The 20,017-nt window shown below is 39.2% G+C and overlaps 2 long non-coding RNA genes across 2 annotated transcripts in view; one reads left to right on the top strand and one right to left on the bottom strand.

Annotated features, from left to right (window-relative positions):
- LOC139144170 (uncharacterized) overlaps positions 1 to 17,008 on the bottom strand; it is a 69,246-nt gene extending 52,238 nt beyond the window's left edge. The window contains exon 1 of the long non-coding RNA XR_011554774.1: positions 16,959 to 17,008. This is a non-coding gene — a long non-coding RNA (uncharacterized lncRNA). The remainder of the gene's footprint in view (positions 1 to 16,958) is intronic.
- A 403-nt stretch (positions 17,009 to 17,411) lies between these two features.
- Positions 17,412 to 19,140, top strand: LOC139144169 (uncharacterized). Its single transcript, XR_011554773.1, has 2 exons — positions 17,412 to 17,442; positions 18,424 to 19,140. It is a non-coding gene; the product is annotated as an uncharacterized lncRNA (long non-coding RNA).
- Positions 19,141 to 20,017: the final 877 nt, after the last annotated feature.

The raw sequence follows: 20,017 nt of genomic DNA, 5'->3' as shown, positions 1-20,017 counted from the left end.
ACCGCCATGTCACTTTTCATCTTCCTTGTCGGTGAAAATGGGAGTATGATGTGTGAATGGTGTCTTTTGCTAACAACACGGACTCAAGTGTTGAAGGGGCATCGGTGACTGAGTACTTGAGAGAACAAGCACATTGGTTGCTCATTGTATGTCCGTCATATTTTGGCGAATCAAATCTATGATTTTCCATGTTCACGGGGCGACTTTGTTACCTTGCATCCATTATAACTGTAATGAGATTATTTCATTGGCGCAGTATGACTTCCTGGAGCTCATGTAAAGTAAAACTTCTTAAAGACGTCCAGAGAGGGAAGTATATGGACAAACAGACGTATCATTAAATTAAGCAACATATTTTTTGTGTGACAATGTCCAATCCCCTTTGTGAAAGTATCGTAAAAACTTAATAGAGGCGCACTAGAAACGTAATGCATTCGTCTTGGTATCAAGCTCGCTCCTCTCTAAACAATTTTTTACTGGGAAATTCGTTTCGGTGACACTTGCGAGTGTAAATCGACTGTGACTGCACCGGTTACAAAAGTGATAAAATTATGTATAATGTGATATAATTGTGACATGCTGACGGGCTTTGTATTTCATTTAAGGCGCTTCATAATTGATTTATGGACTTTGATGGTCCCATAAAGGTAAGTGCTTGTTGCATGGCTTACGCAAATTAAATATAGGTCGTGCCCCCAGGAATCACGTTCTGCATGAGCCAGTTTTTCTGCTCGATGGTCCCTAGCTTACTTGATTACAACTTGTCAAACCGCGTTTGAATCTTTTACTACCGTCTATGGTATGATATGAATCTTTTTATTGATATGACTTTTAACTCACAGCAGTGATCATCACAAGGGTAGACATATGTAGACTCATAAGGTCTATAACAGTTTGTGTACTTGTTTTGCTTGTCAAAAGACCTGTTGCCTGAACCCCAGGTTTAAAAGGATACAGTCGTCGAAACTGCGTTATAGATTATGTGGGACCCATACGACAAATGTAAACACTGTATTCAAGTTATACGTTGAACGTTAATACATGTCTGTCAAAATCTACATCGTATCATTTAAATGTTGCAGCTATGATAATGAGGAGCATCTAGATATCGTGCACAAAATACATTGTTTATAAGTGAGAAACTTCCACAGCCGCAGTTTCGGCGATCGTTTCCCTTTAAAACACTCTCGTTATATTATGTTGGTGATTTGATTGCATAACATATTATATGCTCTAATAAGTCACACTCCCAGATGGCGGGAGTGAAAAACACACAGCCGCTTAAATCTATTAAGGTAGTGATTAACAGCACGCTGAAATGACATTGCCTACAGATAGCTACTTTGTGATCATTGTTCCAGAGACCGTCCATTTGTACCAATATATATGCTTGTTTAATTAAAGCACTTATGCCGACACGCGTGTCCATCGAATTGTCACACTTCTAAAGACACTCGTCGATTGTCTGAGCCACGCCTCTTTGAAAGCTCTTTTAGCATACCGGAATTAAGGTGTTAAACACTCGCACTCCTGAAAACAATGTAAAAAGTATTTATTGGCTGTATTCGGCGTATGCCACCTAAAATGCAAACAAACCACCAGCCATGAGCGATATACGACCGACTCGGAGGACTTTTCTCCGATGAAATTCGTGTTAATTTTTCTCAGTAATTATTGCACAAAATGCGTAGGAAAATATTGCGAAATTCTAAAGACGGACTTGCTCTAGCATTGAACACATTCTCAGTATATTAAAAAAGCTATTCATAACGGCTCATAACTTAAAAGACATACCAGTCCGGGCAAAAACTTGACTGTGACAGCACTAGAACAACAGGTATCACTTGCCATTACAAACCATTAGGCCAGTTTACCTTGTGCATGTGATAAAGATGGAATACCGTTAATCTGGGTAATTCCTTGCTCTTTGTACGTTTGAAAAACAAGGGAACTGAATCCTTGCTCTATGTACGTTAGGCTAACAAGCGAATTATCTAAGAACTATCTATCTTAGGAGCATATTTGTAAACTAGTGGTCTATGGCATCTGCAGTCACGAGCAAGCACTAACTCTGACATGCAACACACACTTTGATTCGTGATTACGTGTATGGTCGTACGAACTATCATCCAATCTCGAAGTACAGAATCAATAACTCTGAGATATTGTGCTCACGACATTGAATTTGTTTTTCGTCGTATTGGTCGGGGGAAATAAAAGAAGAAAAAAGTCAGTTTTGACCATAGACCCCCCAAAAAAACCCCAAAACTTTTTGACATCACAAATTTCATGAATTTTGCCACGCTACTGTTCCTTTTGTAATTTCTACAAGAAGGGAGACCGTTTACCCGGTCAGGGAGTCTTTTATTGTCATTTTAACCATACATATTTTTAGAGTGGGAATTCTATACTCTGGGAATTCTATCCTATACAGATATCAGACAGCGTGCTGTTTGTGGAAAGCTGATCTATTGATTACATTTGTTACCAAAGTCGGTGGCACATAGTTTTTTATATTTTTTTTCTCTTCGGTGCCAATTAGCAGCGCTGGTTGGATGGTAAAAAACAACCACAGTGTATGAGAATCCAATGCCGGTTGCGATGTGTGTATATGTGATACCACATATCCATGCCCTTACATGCGCTTGTCAGTAATTTTGTATCATAGCAATGTTTCAGTTTACGTCAGCCGATCATACCATACTGTTCTGCATGATTATGCGGCGCAAATTCTCAAGTACATGGTGTCGGCAACGATATCTGCAATGTATAGGTGTAATAGCGAGCGAGTGGGATTCCTTATAAATCATGTGCTGTTATTCCTATGAATATGTGTGAACATCGAAATCAATCATTCTTAGTTATAGGCTTATAGGGTGTTTTTTTCTTTAGGGGACATTGCTTCAACATGTGGAAAAATCAATGCAGGACAGACAATTGAAATAAAATGTTGCCACAGTACAGGAAAAAAACAGTTATAACCATATCGTCCAGCCGCCCCCCCCCCCAAATAAATGGTTGTCAGGGTTCGCGCTAACGTTCGCCACAGTCGCAAATTGCGAATAAATGTCCGATGTGGCGAAAAAAAATTGCTACGCCTTCGCCACGCGTGGCGAAAGCTCGTGACCGGGTGCCGTGTTGACCCTAAACGCCTTCGAAAGTCACGTCAGTCCTGCGATCCCAGACCGACAGTTTTCCCGAAGGACCAAGAATTTCGACATGCGGGTGTTCATTGTGATCGATCCAAAATATGTACTGGATTATTTATGTAGCCTACTATTCTAACAACTAGTCGTTTTTACAAATAAGTCTACGTTATTTTCCGCAATCCAAATTTTCCAGCACAAACGCTGCAAGCATCGTACGAAACATTTGACCACGTACGTCGCGTCAGGATGCAAGCATGAAGGGTAATTTGAGTTCACGCCGGCCAGCATAGCAGCCACAATGTATTCCAAACAGCGTGCACCATCGTTAATCACGCCGGTTCTGTCACTTTTAACGTATCAAAATAACCCTCAGATCGGTAAGCCTATCGAAATATTCAGTCATTTAAATATCTAGACTTTGAACAAAATAATTCGTTGCTTTGTCGTACGTCAACCGGATCGACGGCAGAGTTCCTGACCATGCAACTGACAGACTGAAATGATGGCATTGGACTTTGCCCAGAGCTTAAATGAGCATGCGTGAAAAAGTTTCAAGATCCCCAGTTTGTGCACTCCGGTCCGTGTACGTTTGGGTAGTTTCGAGACACCAAACAATGCAAATGTGTTACGAATGCACGGTACGATGCGATGCGGCTTGCGGGCAGCATCTACGATTGCCAACTACAAATAGTTTATTGATTGTTCTCAGCTGGGAAAGATACTAGGTTTAAAATAGCTCTATTACAAAAAAAAGGAAATAGGAAACCATCGAGAAGAGAACAAAGACAGACGAACCACGGTCCAGACCATGGTCGAACAAATTTCAGCAAGGTTTTTGTCTGTGCATGGAAGTATAATGTGAGACTACGGATGAGTCGGTTGATCATAGATTTGTCGTATTGACGAACTGCTCTTTTGATTTTTCACTGAGTTTGCGAATTAATTAATTTTCAAAACCCAAAGCAATTTTTTATTACCAATAGTTTTCTTTGATACTTTATGGACAATACTTTGCATAGTCAGGCAATCACTGTAATTGTACCCAGATAACCAGATAACGGTATAAGCAGTTTTTAAATCATGTAAAAAATAAAAAAGAGGAACAATCATGGCCAATGATTAGACTTTGATGATTTTTTCATAACATGTTGTGCAAGTTTTGTTCCAAGAACTCTATTTGTTGTTTGTGTCATAATAAAGGTTAAAAATAACAGAAGTTTTTTTGTCCCAGTCTATAAAGAGAGGGGTCAATTTATTCACCAGCATTCATGAAATATAGATCTGAACAGAGTTAAGACCAATTTTTATTAATAAATATTTTTAATTGAAGGACAGACAACTTTCACAAAGGACCTGGAGTTTTACCGTGCTCCTGGTCATTATTATCTGTAGCTATAAAATTGGTAGAAAATGTGCTCAGCAGTTTATCTGTCAAGGAATTAAAGTGTTATGTACAACAGCCCTGGCAACCCAACATTTGGATAATAAAGTACAAACGTTATTGAAAATAGGGTTTGTGCAATTTGTATGTGAAATTGATTTGTGGCTAATAAAAATTGCTTGTGGCTAAAAAAATTTTGATCATTTTAGCCACACTAACAGACTGTGGCTACAATGAAAAATTCCTAGCGCCAACACTGGGTTGTGCCCTAATGTGACTGATTTTCTAGGACGTAATTCTGTTCTTCGCTTTGATTAAAATGGCGACGACAAATTTACCTCATCATTTTAATCCAACTTAATCAGTGTGTAAACTTCCGAAAATACACATACCGGTATGATCCCTCACTCTACTTGGCGACAGAACGGAAAAAAAAAAACAGAACAAAAACGAACGTAACAAGCCTATCCTCTACAAGTGACCCCATTCACTGCACCGTCCTCGCTATTCGTTTACTCTTTACGTTATCTAAAATTAATTCCTTTCGTGTCTCTGTGTGACCGCTTTTACGTTACCACCCACATTGTATTAACTTTCATCTTGCCGATTACCTTCGCGGTAAAAATCAATTGGCACTACTCGTCATTTTCGGACCATTGTCACATTATCATTCCCTACTAGCACTAGCAGATCAGCTAACCGTTCGGACTTGTTTGATCTATGAAAACCGTGCAAAATGTATGTCAATCAAATGAAGAAGCACAATAGGTTGCATCTTTAATGTAAAGTATGCTAAATTAAAAAGACAAGTGTGGTTTTCGGTTCAGCTGTCAGCAGATCGTCCATGTAGCCGACACGAACACGAAGTGTCTGTTACCGGCTACCAAAAACTATGAAAAATAGTAAAGAATGAGCTACAAAATCACTATCAGTTTTAAGTTGCAGGTAGAATAAGTCTGTGCCTCTGTAAAAAATACTATAAAAATAGTAGAAAGTGAAGAACCAGCTGAAAGTTAGTTGAGGAGACCTTAACCGCATATCATTTGCATCTCATTGTCGGCTACATGGACTGTGTGTCCAGCTGTCAGCGTTCTGATTTCAAGGACCGGTTGACCAGCGTTCGGTCCGACCTGTCGCGGTTGTCCTTGGTTCGGTCGGTAAAGTTTACAAAGATTCTATATTTCGTTTTTAGCAAAATCACTAGAAGAAAATATAACTTTCTATGTAGCCCATTCTTCACGCACGATGTCCTGTCTGATGTGGCGCTTGGATTGCCACCACTGTCATGGCGAGAAATGGTATAACATCACAAGCAGATCTAACCGCGAAGTATATCGAAATGCTTGTACGTAAAATCTGTCTGGAGACTAATTTCCCGTGCGAACAGATTACGACATAGGTTTAACCACAGTCCCTCAACCTGCGTACGATGCTGTGTGTTCCCGGCGTTATACGGCCTCTCACATGTAGTCTGTATAACGTCGGGAACACACAGCACGGTACGCAGAGCTATCTCTCAAGCCACTTATAGAGCTAGAGGTGAAAAAGACTATCGATATGCCCATTGATATCGATAGGCAGTAAATAGTAGTCCTCGTTTGTGTACGTTGCACAGGCAGACTCAGTTTCTACGTTATTAGACACACACGTTTGGATTATTTGTCCCGAATTTACTAGTTTGGAAACCTGATATAAGGCGTCGTGAAATGATGCAAATTGATAAGTGCTGACAAATTCTGCGGTGTAACCAGGGCACTCAAAGACATTGATTTGGTTGATAAAATGTGACATTGTTGTCGGGTTTCTTCGACTAGGCTTTGACGTGATTTTGACTGAAAGGTTTATCGTCACGTCGATATGTTTACTTGAAGTCATGTGCATGTTATGAAAAAAGGGTACTAAGAACATCGGGTTATCGTCAAACCAGAGGCGTCTTACTTATTTCTTTTCCGCATACACGTTGTTAGTTGGAACCAAATTGTAAACACCGTATATTCACGGTAAAATCAGCAGAGTACAGCTTAGAATAACTCTTCAAACAAATGTCCCTACGCGATCATATCACCTACCGTTGATCTGAGTCAACATCTAAGCGAAAATTTCGATGACAGATTTGAGGCCACACTATCAACTTAACAAAAATCGGTTAAAGACAAGTATGTCTGATGATTCTGCAAGCTATGACTCGACATAGGGCGATGTAATACATTTACAGAGAAAACTGCTTATGTAAACTTCCAGAGTTAAATATCAGCTTAACAGTTGACTCTTGCTGATTACAAAAGCTATCGAGGAAATTGCGTTGCCGTAATTATTTTTGGCAACAGGCTCTCGAGGATCTAAAAATTATAAAGCGATCATTGCAGCTATGAAGTCAGCGTACTGGCTCACAAAAGACGATGTGGCAATCTTGAAATACGAATCACTGTTTAAAATTATTTGAAACTCTAGAGAGTGGATACATAAATGTGAGATGCAATATGATCGTTCATTAAAAGCAAGCAGTAAACCAGCTCTGTGGAAGTGAATTAAGTGCCCTCTCAGAAAAAACCCACATATTTCTGCAGTCTAGAAACTAATCATTTGTCACAGTCATCGTCGATTACTGTACTCCATGCCACAGACGCATGACTTCAGTAGCCTGTCAAGGTGAGGGATAGCAAGGCTGAGAACGCTGCTATAACTTTTCAAGTAAACGTCCTTGCGCGTAGCAGCGGACACCTAGTTTCTCCCAGTTATGCTCTTGAGCAGTTTATCCGCTCCGAAAGCGACGGCATGAGCGTAATGACTGACAAGAAAAATCAAGTTTGAGTATGACTAAGACGTGAAATAAATCTGTACACTATTTACCGTTATGTACATGTCAGGGTGCCGATATCGTGCTGTACTTGAAGAAATACAAAAAAACTAATTGATATGTTATTATGTGGTAGTGACACTGAATACGCATCATATCAAGTGTATCAAAACTTGCAACCGTGATTCGATCGTAAAAGTTATCCAACATTAGATATGATTTACTTACCTTAAATCCATGTGCATTTCTTGTGTTCAGAGTAAATATTTCGTTCTCTAATTGTTTATTTATTTATTTGTCTGTTTATTTATCAAAATTTTGACTTTTCTAGTCTTGGGACACAATGTCCTAACCTTCGTGAAAGGTGGCTGCAAGACTGCCCATAGCCTACAGCTCCAACACGGGGAACACTTTCACGTAGTACATATGCAGTTTCAGCGACCTGCAGCGCAATGTTCAGTAAGCCCGATCTCCATGCGCGGGCCCGATCGTGATTTTAGCCCGATCACCATGGGCCCGATCGTGATTTTGTGCTACACCAATTCACATCGTTGGGGGCGCCCCCCGTCCCTCAGAGTGCAGTTTTTTACTCTCTGCGGGACGTTCCCTCAGAGTCCTATATTTTACACAGTGCGGGACGTCCCTCAGAGTGCCATAAATTGCAGTTTGCGTGTCCCGCACTTTGTCCCTCACTCCTCCGTTTTTGATACCTCGAAATACCTGGAGGACTGGACACATTTAGGGAGGCCAAATAAAGTGAAAAATTTGACTAAAGCTCTCACTATAGTCTTTGTCTTTATGTTTCTCAGTGGTATGGCTTCTGGGAACCGAGTTGATGTACACATAATTGTCAACATGTACTCATTTCCTGATCTTGTTTTTGGTAGGGGCCCAACACAGTCTATTAGTATCCTACTAAATGGTTCTTGAAATGCAGGAATTGGCTGTAAAGGGCCTTTGGAATGGTCTGATTTGGCTTTCCTACCATTTGACATGTGTGACAAGTTTTACAGAAATGTGCTACATCCTGCCTGAGATTAGGCCAATAAAAGTGACTGAGAATTTTATGATAAGTTTTCCTGACTCCTAAGTGACCAGCCCAGGGCGTTTCATGGGCCAGGCGCAATATTTCAGCACGGTAGGGCTTTGGAACCACAATTTGATGTTTTATAGCCCAATCGTCATCAACCAAAACATCTGGAGGTCTCCATTTACGCATGAGAATACCAGATTTTGTATAATAGGAAACAGAGCTATCTGAAGTTTTACCTTCATCATCTACCCTGTCAAACAAAGACAAAATATCTGGTCTTTGTGTTGTTCTGCAATGAGATTTGATCTAGAAAATGTCTGACTTTGGTCAGCAGTTTTACTGGAAGTTTCAAATCCACGAGGGATAACGGAATGATCCGTGTCAAACACCTGACTGAGAAAGGTGTCATTTAAGTCAACGTCTGTGACATTATTTTTGAGAGTATTTTGATTCTCAGAAGTTTTCTTGACATGGCTTGAGTAATGGCACATGAAGGAAATAAATCAGGTATCTCTTGTTCAATTGGCTCTGGATCCTGATCTAAACTAGGATTATCAGTCACAAGTGGATTAGTAATGACCTTGTCCCCAGCAAGGTCGCTTCCAAGAAGAAGGTGAATCCCTTCAAAAGGCAAAAAAGGCCTAATACCTAAAGTCACAGGTCCAGAAACAAAGTCCGAAGACAAATAGACATTATGGAGAGGAACAGGAATAAAGTCATTGCAATCTACTCCCTTAATAAGAACTTTAGAACCTGAAAATGACTTTTCAGAAAACGGCAGGGTATCTGCCAACAAAAGAGATTGGGAAGCCCCGGTATCTCTTAAAATTTTGACAGGGGTAGCGGAAGAGAAATCACTAGAAAGTGATATAAAACCATCATGAATAAATGGTTCGAAAATACCCATAATGCTATCTTGAGAAGAATTGACCTTGACCTCATTAATTGGGGATGAGAGGGATTTAACCTCAGAAAATGTGTTACACACATTATTAGACTCTAATTGCGTTGATGAAGAAATAAAGCCGGTGGGCTTAGATCCACTTTGACCACTTTGACCTTCACGTTTTCTTTTCAATTTGAAACAATCTGACACTAAATGGCCGTCTTTCATACAATAATTACAAGAAAGTGTACCAAACTGTTTGTCAGAAGGAGATTGAGACTCGGGATCTGATGATGTGGGAGTGTTACTTGAACTCTGTGGACTGTTGTCATTTGATTTCCTACTGTCCTTTGAAAAATTCTTGGATGAAAAGGAGGAGTTAAATTTACCTGCATTGTTTCTGTAGGAAAAGGACTGGGATGGTTTGCTGAGAAATGAAGATTTGTGGGTCAATGAATAATCATCGGCCAAACGTGCAGCAACCTCCAATGTATCTGCCTTTTGTTCATTGATAAACGTCTTGATGTCACTCCGGATGCACCTTTTAAATTCCTCAATCAAAACAAGTTGTCGTAATTTGTCATAATTCTGACTGACCTTTTCAGAAGAACACCAACGGTCGAACAGTTGTTCTTTTGTCCGAGCGAATTCAACATAAGTTTGATCCTTCACCTTCTCAAGCTTCAGGCACCAACTCATAGCCCTTGAGAATTAATTCCTTCACAGAATCATAATTTGAAGCCTGCTCTACTGACAACTGAATGTAAATTTCTCTGGCTTTACCCACCAAAGCACTCTGCAAAAGCATAGACCAGGACTCCTTAGGCCAATTCAGACTCTGAGCAATTTTCTCAAAATGAAGGAAATATTTATCAACATCCTTTTCTTGGAAAGGGGGAACTAACCTGAAATGCTTAGTGATGTCAAACTTGTCTGAAGGGAAGAATTTTCCTGACTGTCCAAGCTCTAAACGTTTTATTTCTACCTGTAGTCGCTGTTCTTCTAATCGCAATTCTTTTTCTCTCTGTCTTTCTTCCATTTCTAATCTTTCCTGCCTTTCTTTTTCTTTCTGTCTTTCTTCCATTTGCAATCTTTCCTTTTCTAATGCCTGTCTCTCTTTTTCCATTTGTAATTCTTTTTCTTTCATTTGTAATTCTTTTTCTTTTTCTAATGCCAATTTTTTTAACTCGAAATCTGCCTGTATTTCCAATTCTAATTTTCTAAGTTCAAAGGAAGACTCAGGCTCATAATCATGTAAGACGGATTCCTCAAATTGGTCTAAATTAACTAATGTTTTGCAATGTGGTACTGTATTTCCCGCTTGCGCATAGATCTTTTGACATCTACTTAAGGAATCGGCCAGTGCTATGAGGTTGTCTTTTCTAAGGAATTAAATGTGTCCTGATCAAGGTCATCCATAAATTTGTCTGGCTTGAATTCCGCCATGATTGAATTTCACTGAGTTCACAGTGTACAGTAGTTTTGAAAAGGCTGTCAAAATGTTGTCAAACGGCTCAAAATATTCGTATCCCGGGACGAGCCCCCAATTTTGTTACGTGCAGAGAAAACGAACAAAGGGTGAACTCAGCAGTTTCCGTTTAAACAAAATTTATTACGAAAATAAAACTAATTGCTAAGTCAGGGATAGAGTACAAGCTTTAAAAGTGTACAGACTACTTATCTCAGCTGGGACGGCAAAGCTCCAGTCTCAGAGTTGTAACAGTCAGTCGGATGAATGAACAGTCCTTTGGCTTGCAGGCTTGAAGCTGCACAAAGTCCACAGTATAAATCCAGCGTTGACAGTGAAGGTCTTGAAAAGTCTTGAGAATGACTACTGCTGGAGTTTAGTAACACACAAGAGACACGATCCCAAAAGTCTGACTGGAAGCTGTGCAGTCCCTTTTATACACATGCATATAAGAACAATCTAGAACTTTTATTGACATGCTAATTACTGTTCTAAAATTATCTCTCTTACACAACTAATTAAATTTCTAGAACATTCCAAACATGACTAATTGAATTCAAGGTTGTGAGGTCACTAAGGGCAGTGACCTTGAGAATGTTCTAGACTAATTGAACTCAGGTCATGATGAGTGTGGGGGGAAATGACCTACATAACACTGGTACTTAATACTAACAATCTGTTAATGTTTTCATCTTTTTACTCTGCCATAATTGTAGGTATACGCGACATTTAATAGATCCCAACTATTAAAGGCCAAAAGTAATTTTAATTAATTCTTTGTTTTGTCTGTGTGCACATACTAGGGTTTTTTCTACTGCCAATGGTTTGAATAGGATTTTACTGAGTAGCTTTCCTGTTTACAAAATTTCACATCTTGTAGTATAACTTATGATGATCATGATGAAGGAAGTTTCTGATGATTTTTGTGTAGACACTTATGTTGTTACATGGAAATAATCAAGAAAATATAAGGTGTGTTTTGATTTTCTTGTATGTGTTTTTAGTACTGCCTTCCCGCTCATGTTTTGAAACATTTGAGTGGGCGCGCTAAACAAAGAATTTGATTACTTTGCAGGTCTTACTGCGATGTACTCATTCTTAGCACTAGTAAGTCCTGTGCTATGGTGTGTGTTGAAATCTTACTGCACGGATCACGTTGATAGAGAGACTGTGTACTGAATCAGATGAAAAAGGAGATGAAAATAACTGTGCAAGACTAGCAATTAACTCATCAAGGCTTTCATTACATTAAAAACAGCAAACAAAACATTTAACGAAAACCCGCTGTGTTTTAATAGAATTGCAATTCACTTGCAGTATATGACTGATATCTTAATTTGGACCTAGTTATATTTCTGAACAGATAGACACAAATAGTTAGTTAGTTACCATTAGTGCATGCATGTACTGTTACAGCAAAATCATTTCATTGTTATGCTAGGAAAAAATAGACATCAATGAGGTGATAATATCCCATTACATTTTAAGACAAAGGGTTTTGAATATACAAGTCAACAACATGCACTGCTTCAAAACTTCATTGACAGCTAGTAGCTATATGTAGTATATGCTGTCTCAGTGTTTTCTATTTCAGTCTGTATGTCTGTCATAGCTCTATGGAGCTACGAGTCCCAGAATTGAAATAAGACCTAACTGTCCTTGAATGAAACTGGGAGATGTTAGCTTTCCCATACAAAAAACATACATAATTTTCACAACAGTACAGAGAATATGAATAAAACAAGTGCATACAATTGCTACAAAAGGCATATAGTGGGATGGGAAACTTCTTTCCCATTAATACTATGGTTTCGTCATTACAGCATGGAGGTACCTTACCACCATGGTACAGTTCATTTGATACAAGTGTGTTTCCCCGCAATCATAATGGTCCCAGTTACGTCGAGCTAGTACGCTTCTGGGACCGGTCCCAGTTAGCTTCTGGGACCAGTCCTAGAGGCCAACTGGGACCGGTCCCAGTTCACTTCTGGGACCGGTCCCAGAAGTGAACTGGGACTGGTCCCAGAGTGCATTTTAAGCCAACTGGGAGTCCCAGTTGGCGGTCCCAGTTGGGGGTTTTGAGCTACCCTTACATACCTCAGGACATAGCTCTTGTGGTTACGTATTTATCGACATAAACGTATATTTCAGGTCAAAGGTCATCGAGGTCACATGATATTTGGTCAAACAATTTCTATCCTATAGTTATCCCTATATACCAAAAAACAGACATCCAGCTCTATGGGCTTGCTCAGAATTAGATGTACGCATAATTAATGATGTACAGTATGAAGCATCATAAGGTCTCCCATCATACCAAATATGAAGGGTGTACCACTTGTGGTTACTGAGTTATGGACAAATATGTATATTTGAGGTCAAAGGTCACCGAGGTATTTTGTCAAAAAAATTGTATTGCTAAGTTATCCCTATATACCAAAAATCAGACCTCTAGCTCTATTAGCCCGCTCAAAATTACATATGTACATAATTAATGAGGTACAATATGTGGCGTCATAAGCTGTCCCATCATACCATATATGAAGGGTGTAGCACTTGTGGTTACTGAGTTATGGACAAATATGTATATTTGAGGTCAAAGGTCACTGAGGTCACGTGACATTTTGAAAAAAAAATAGTATTGCTAAGTTATCCTTATATACCAAAAATCAGACCTCGAGCATAATTCATGGGGTACAATATGTGGCGTCATAAGCTGTCCAATCATACCATATATGAAGGGTGTAGCACTTGTGGTTACTGAGTTATGGACAAATATGTATATTTGAGGTCAAAGGTCACCGAGGTCACGTGACATTTTGAAAAAAAAAAGTATTGCTAAGTTATCCCTATATACCAAAAATCAGACCTCTAGCTCTATTGGCTCGCTCAAAATTCACCAAAGGTCACCAAGGTCACGTGACATTTTGTCAAAATATCTGAGATATCTGCGTGAACGGATGGACTCACAGATGGACTCATGGACGGACATGACCCAATCTGTAAGCCCCCTGGACTTCATCAGTGGGGACTAAAAACTGTGTCACTGCATCCTTTTTGCAATATGAATACGATGAGAAACTAAATTTTTATTTTTCTTGGCCTTATACATGGGAGTCTATGGACTGCCTTATACATGGGAGTCTATGGACTGCCTTATACATGGGAGTCTATGGAGGTGAAAACTAAAAAGTCCTCTAACACGGCCAAAATTGATCGCATTGTGAAACAAATCGACGTGCATCTGTATGGGGTAACCCCATCTGCATGGGGTAAGGAACTATCCTTGTGCAAAGTTTGAAAGAAATTGACCGGGGCATGTCTGAGATATCTGCGTGAACGGACAGACGCACGCACGCACGCACGCACGCACTTACGGACATGACCAAACCTATAAGTCCCCCACGGACACCGTCCGGGGGGGACTAATTACAGAGCTGCAGGTGCATGTAATTATCCGAACCACAGGAAGCTTGAAGTTGAAACACAATAAATTAACAAATAAATTAATAAAATTTATTTACAGCACTCAACAAATGTCTTCTGTTCTTAAAGGGAGGGGCTTGGCATGTACAACTTTCTTGTTTACAAACAATGTATTATATGCATGATATCTAGATGCATCACATCAACATTGCTGCAACATTAAAATATTATGATATTAATTGTTACCAAACATGTTGTAACTTTCATCAATTGCCAATGTACCCTAGATACAGTGTTTACATCAGTCAAAGGGGTCCCTGGCAACCTTCGAGCAGATTTCCAATAGCCCCCTCCCTTTAAAGGAACAAAGTTGGCCATTTTTTCATGAATTTTATTCAATACGGGACACTATTTGTATATTGTTTGACATGTTGAAAGATAATGAATGAATGGGTGACCATGCATATATCCAACCTCAGTATTAGTCACAATAAATGAAACTAACGCAAGAAAGAATAAATGGTCATTCGGTTACACAGTTCCTGTGTAACCTAAACTTTAGTTGACTACAGCAGTTGTGAATGTCATGTGTTCAACGAGTAAAAAACTATCATCGACAATGTGATGCAAAGGAAACTGTTCTTTCATTTCTGTGGAGATAAGAGTCTGAAGTCAGGAGATGGCATATAGTGACTCTCTGGTCTGAGCAAAAGGTATCAATATAAAGGTATCAATATATGTCTGTCTGTCCCTGTCTGTCTGTCTCTGTCTCTCTTTCTCTCTCTCTGGTCAACCACCTCTCACTATAATGTCATGACTTCTCAGTTGTCTTACACTCCTCTCAAGGCAAAAGAAATTGTTTGCGTTGTTTGTGCCATCCCAAGGGAGCATAAAAGATATATGATTACTTTGAGTAATGCACTGCACTAAATAATAACTTACCAATACTGCTAGAAAAGTATGGAAGGGTGCTTTATCATGATACTGGTTATATTTGCCGATTTTGCCAATCACAATTACTTAACTTAAATGACAAAGATGACACTGCTTTAAAAATTGCAAAGAGATTGCATAATACAAGAACCCCAATTCAAATGACAACTCCAGAATATCAGGTGGCATATAATATATACTATAACATGCCTCTTCACAGTTAATACTATATGAAATTTATGGTTACATGCAGGGAATTTTCAAAAAATTTTACCATTATCAAACAGCATCAAACAGAAGTTCAAAATAGAAGTTCGCGCATGGATATTTTACATCTAGCGTAAAGCATCTACTTTGACGTTGAAAATGTTGAAGGGCTTCACTGGACTGGGTAACCATGGAAACCAGTCAGTAAATCGTTCACCAGCCCGCAAACACCCCGGATGTTCCTATTCAAATCAATGCACTGATTTAAAGTCACATTCAGGCATGTAATAACACTCCAAAAAGGCCCATTTAAAAAATTTCACAAATTATTCGCTGACCATGTACCGGTAAAATTAACTCAGAATACAAATACAGAACCTTGTACAATACCTGTGTCTACTAGTATCAAACCCATGCTGAGCAAAGAAAATTCAAAATGTAAATCAAAAATTGGAAATACAGTCAAGGATCCATCATCATAATTATTTTCATGTAATACAAATATTGCACATTCTGACGGCACTCATACACAAAAGAAAAAAATAGTTGAATCTAGTAAGAAGACGACCACAGTTTCAGAAGACAATAGCATACCAGACCATGACCATGAATGCAGTGTCAGCAAGTCTCCTTGTAAAGCAACTGCCTATCTGAGTGGCTCAATATTGAAAGAAAGAATTGTTGAATTTTCAGAAATTTCAGAAAAAACCAACATGGGGACTAACAATGACACCAGAAGACTGGAAAAAAATTGAAATTATTGCAAATAATTGCAATTCTGAAATGCTTGCAGAGGCTTTTGCCAGTATTCCTGCTTTGCACAAAATGGCCACTTTTGTCACAAATAATGCAGGAAGAAGCTATCGCAAAGACGTCTATGGGGAACAGAAAACATGGATTTGTAAGTTATTTGATAAGGAAGAACTGCTGCACTGATCTGGTAAGTTTTGAGTGGATGGCTGTATTAGAGGAAGTCTTCGACAAGTTTCCAGAACTGATGCAGTTAATTGGCACTCAGGGAGTCTGTTTGAAAGAAGGGATTCAGTACCAAACCAGAGGCTGTACAGGATATTGTGCCAAAACTTGGCATCCCGTAGGAAACGTGCAGATCTTCATTTGTCTGCAGCAGATCGGTTTCAGAGCTGTGACAGCTCAAACCAGCTTTAATGCAGATCTGCAGAGAGCGTTTGGAGCTGTCATTTGTCTGCTGCAGATTCGAGTGTCTCTGGAAGACGAAATGCAGACTTGTGCAGCTCTTGGCCGATCGGTCAACAGCCGTTATGCAGCTCAAAATCGTTCGAAGTAAAACTTTGTTGACACTACAATTGTCACAGCTCTATGGCAGCTCGAAACAGTTCACTGGCAGCAAAACATGAGCCAGTCAGGCATATATATATGCACCACCGTAGTTGAGTTTTCGTTTCTAGAAGAGTGAAGTTATAAGGACGGTCAGGTATTTAATGAGTTCAGTCCATTTTCAAATTAAAATTTGCGTGCGTCCGTTTTGCGATCTCGGCTCAGAAAATTGATCGAGTACGCGTGTACGTGTAACATGTAGTCTATCAGCGTAATCCTATGGGCATATGCACACATATAAAAACGCCGGGAAAGCCCTGTGCATCAATGAGAAGTTGCCAGAATCATTGTTCATTCGATGTTAAGCTGTGCTCCGTTTTACCTTCGATATTTGTAGGTCCGAGCACCGCTACTTTTGCTACTCCCCACAGGTCCAAACATCAAATCATAGACCCTTGAGAAAAAACGTGTACGTTGCATGTTGTTGTTGGTTAGGCTGCATCACGCATTATGACGTCATTTATCATGTGAAAAGTTGTCCGCGATTGGTCAGATTTGCTAAATGACCCAGGTCACGCAGGTCAAAGTGTTAGCGGCAAGACACATCGACCGTTAATCTACACGTATTGAATTAGCTTCAGGGTTACTCTGTCATGTTTCTTTGCTAAACTTTGGATGAAATTTCGCCGAAAACGGTATCCAAACTTTGATAAAATGGTAGCAAATTGAACGAGTATACTTGACGACATATTCAACGTACCAATAGGTCTCGCCGTCAGGAGAAATGACGTCATAACCATGGATATATTGCCTGCAATTGCAAACGGCATTGCAAAAACCGCATACCGATCCCAATGATACTATAGGTAAGTTACTTTGACATATCTCCTTCATATGCGGTTTTTATTTGTACAGACTTTTCTGAAGACTACATTCGGTATATCGAGGATATCTAGTTGCTTCAAAGTTCAAGCCAGGCATCAGTAAAACTGCCGATTTGCGATTGTACGGTTCAAGAAGACAGGGTGCTGAAATAATATGTACACATGCAGTCAATCCAACACAATTGTCATCAATAAAATTGCCGATTTTCGATCACCATGTAATCAGTGTTTCATCTAGGCTTTTGATCTGCTTCATGAAAATGCTGTTGAAACAATATACCACGCGTAAATTTTCCGTACGCTGATTTTGCATATGAAAGCCTGCCAGTTGAGAGTTACGTGTACGTTCACAAAGTTCATTGCCCTAGCCCGATACGGTTTCTGTGTCACATTATCTCTGTACGATTGAGAAAAGGAGACAAACTGAAGTTTTTATGCATTGTATGGATGTCCATAACACTCTGAAAATAATTCTGATAGCAAAATCGACACGAACAATCAGACTTTATTGTCACAGAAACGTGTTCAGTGCAGACGGCATGCAATGAAAGTCACAAGCAAACTGTGGTGTCAATGGCCCACACAATGGGTCCTGTTTTTGAATTCAGTGAACAGACAAACTTATTTTTCGGGGCAAATAAACCCGTACAAGTTACAAGTTAAGTTCCCCAAAATTTTAAAATCCCCTCGAAAATTCCAGTGGAAGGGGACAATCCCCCCACCCTGGTGTAGTATCCTGGATGAAACACTGTGTAATATGGTTCAGTCTTTGCCAGCCTGCAGCCTTGCTTCTCTAAAATCTTTTTCATCAACAGGCCTTAACTGGCTTATTGATAAGTTCGCTAATGTAAATTCTCATTAGATTTTAAAAGCTACGTGAACCTTTTGTTTGCACTTTAGCACTGTAAATCATATATTTTCACATTTCAGTAACTTGTGTTTCTCATTCTTCTATCATTTCAGAGTTCATCTGTGACTGGTATTAAGGCTTCACGTTGAAGGAAAACTTCACAGTTTTACACTATAAAAGTATCAAAAACGCGAGCGATTAAATTTAGAGCGTAGCCCTACATGTAGCATTGTGTCTTTTCAGCATGGAAATCCCTTGGTTTGAGTGAGTAAACAGAATTTGTAAACATGTTTGCTGCGAAGTGATTTTACATAAAGTAACACTTTTATTTCCCATGGTCCATCTGGGTGAATTGTATCTATTTAAATTACACCCTCGCGATTCTTCTTTCTCATTAAATGCCAAAACAAATGTGTATTGCTTGATTTATAGTTTGATGTCCTTTCCATATAGAGGATCTCTATTTCATTACTACTACCGGTATTTGTTCAAAGCTTCCTATATTTATTCTATACATCAGAATAACTTTTGTTGGAATTGATAAGTACTGGAAATATTTGAATAAACTACAAGAACTTTGATCTATTTTACAATGCTGAGATTAACTCTTCACAATTTCTCAGAAGTTTGATTCATCAAACAATGCTGAGGTAAACATCTCACAATATCTCCAACATCAGTTGTTCATGACAGTAAACTTGGACTAGTTTGTACTAGTTTTGATATAACATTATGCTAGCTTCATAAAGGTTTTAGACTTTTTTCCTTTGTTGTATTCAATGCAATTTTTCCCGTAACCTTTAGTAATAAATGAGTGTTTCTTCATCCTACATCAGGTGTTATCTTTTTTACTCACGTGTGAGCTAGTTCACTGGTATGGTAACTTTGATGAGGTGTGTCACATTTATCTAACAGGGTGACGAGGATCTCCAGCTGCTTGTGTTGTATTGTTGTGAGCCATTGAAGTGAGCATGACATGAGGTAGAAATAAATATATTTTTGTGTGTACAAATAAAATATGACCCATTACATGCAGTATGATAATGGTGAATGAGCAATGTCCATTTTGAGCTGTTATATGTCTTCAAGTGGTCTAATATGAGCTGCTGTATGTCTGCAGGTCAAAAGTCATGGGCTGAAAGTTGTCTGCAATGAGCTGTGGCATGTCTGCAGGTCAAAAGTCATGGGCTGAAAGTTGTCTGCTATGAGCTGCTGTGTGTCTGCAGGTCAAAAGTCACGGGCTGCATTTGAGCTGTCATATGTATGTCATTGATCTGCATACCATGCCCCATGAGCTGCAATTTGCAGCTCAAAGCTAATTATATATGCACAAAATCAGACCATTTGCAGATATCTGCAAGTGATCTGCTACAGCCGAGCTGCGAAGATCTGCAACAGCCATCTGGCAGGTCTGCAGGTTTGGTAAGGGATGGTGTATGCTATCCTACACTGCAAGAGTCTAATCATCAACTGAGTAGGGTAAAGCATGTACTGTCTCCAGTTCTCCATGGTAACATATGTGACCAGAAGGTGAGTAAATGTTTGATTGTACAGTACTTCAAATTACTTGTTTTCTATTGCTCTAATTTTTTTTATAACTTGTTTATATTCCAGGGGGACAGCACATGTATGGAAAAATTGAATGTCCTAAGTACGATATATTGTTCAATTTAAATTCCTGATAATCTGCTTTTAGGGTATTATCTG

The sequence above is a fragment of the Ptychodera flava genome, chromosome 11 (assembly GCF_041260155.1).
Source record: "Ptychodera flava strain L36383 chromosome 11, AS_Pfla_20210202, whole genome shotgun sequence".
In the NCBI taxonomy this organism is placed as follows: Eukaryota; Metazoa; Hemichordata; class Enteropneusta; family Ptychoderidae; genus Ptychodera; species Ptychodera flava.
This window is presented reverse-complemented; position numbering and strand designations above follow the sequence as displayed.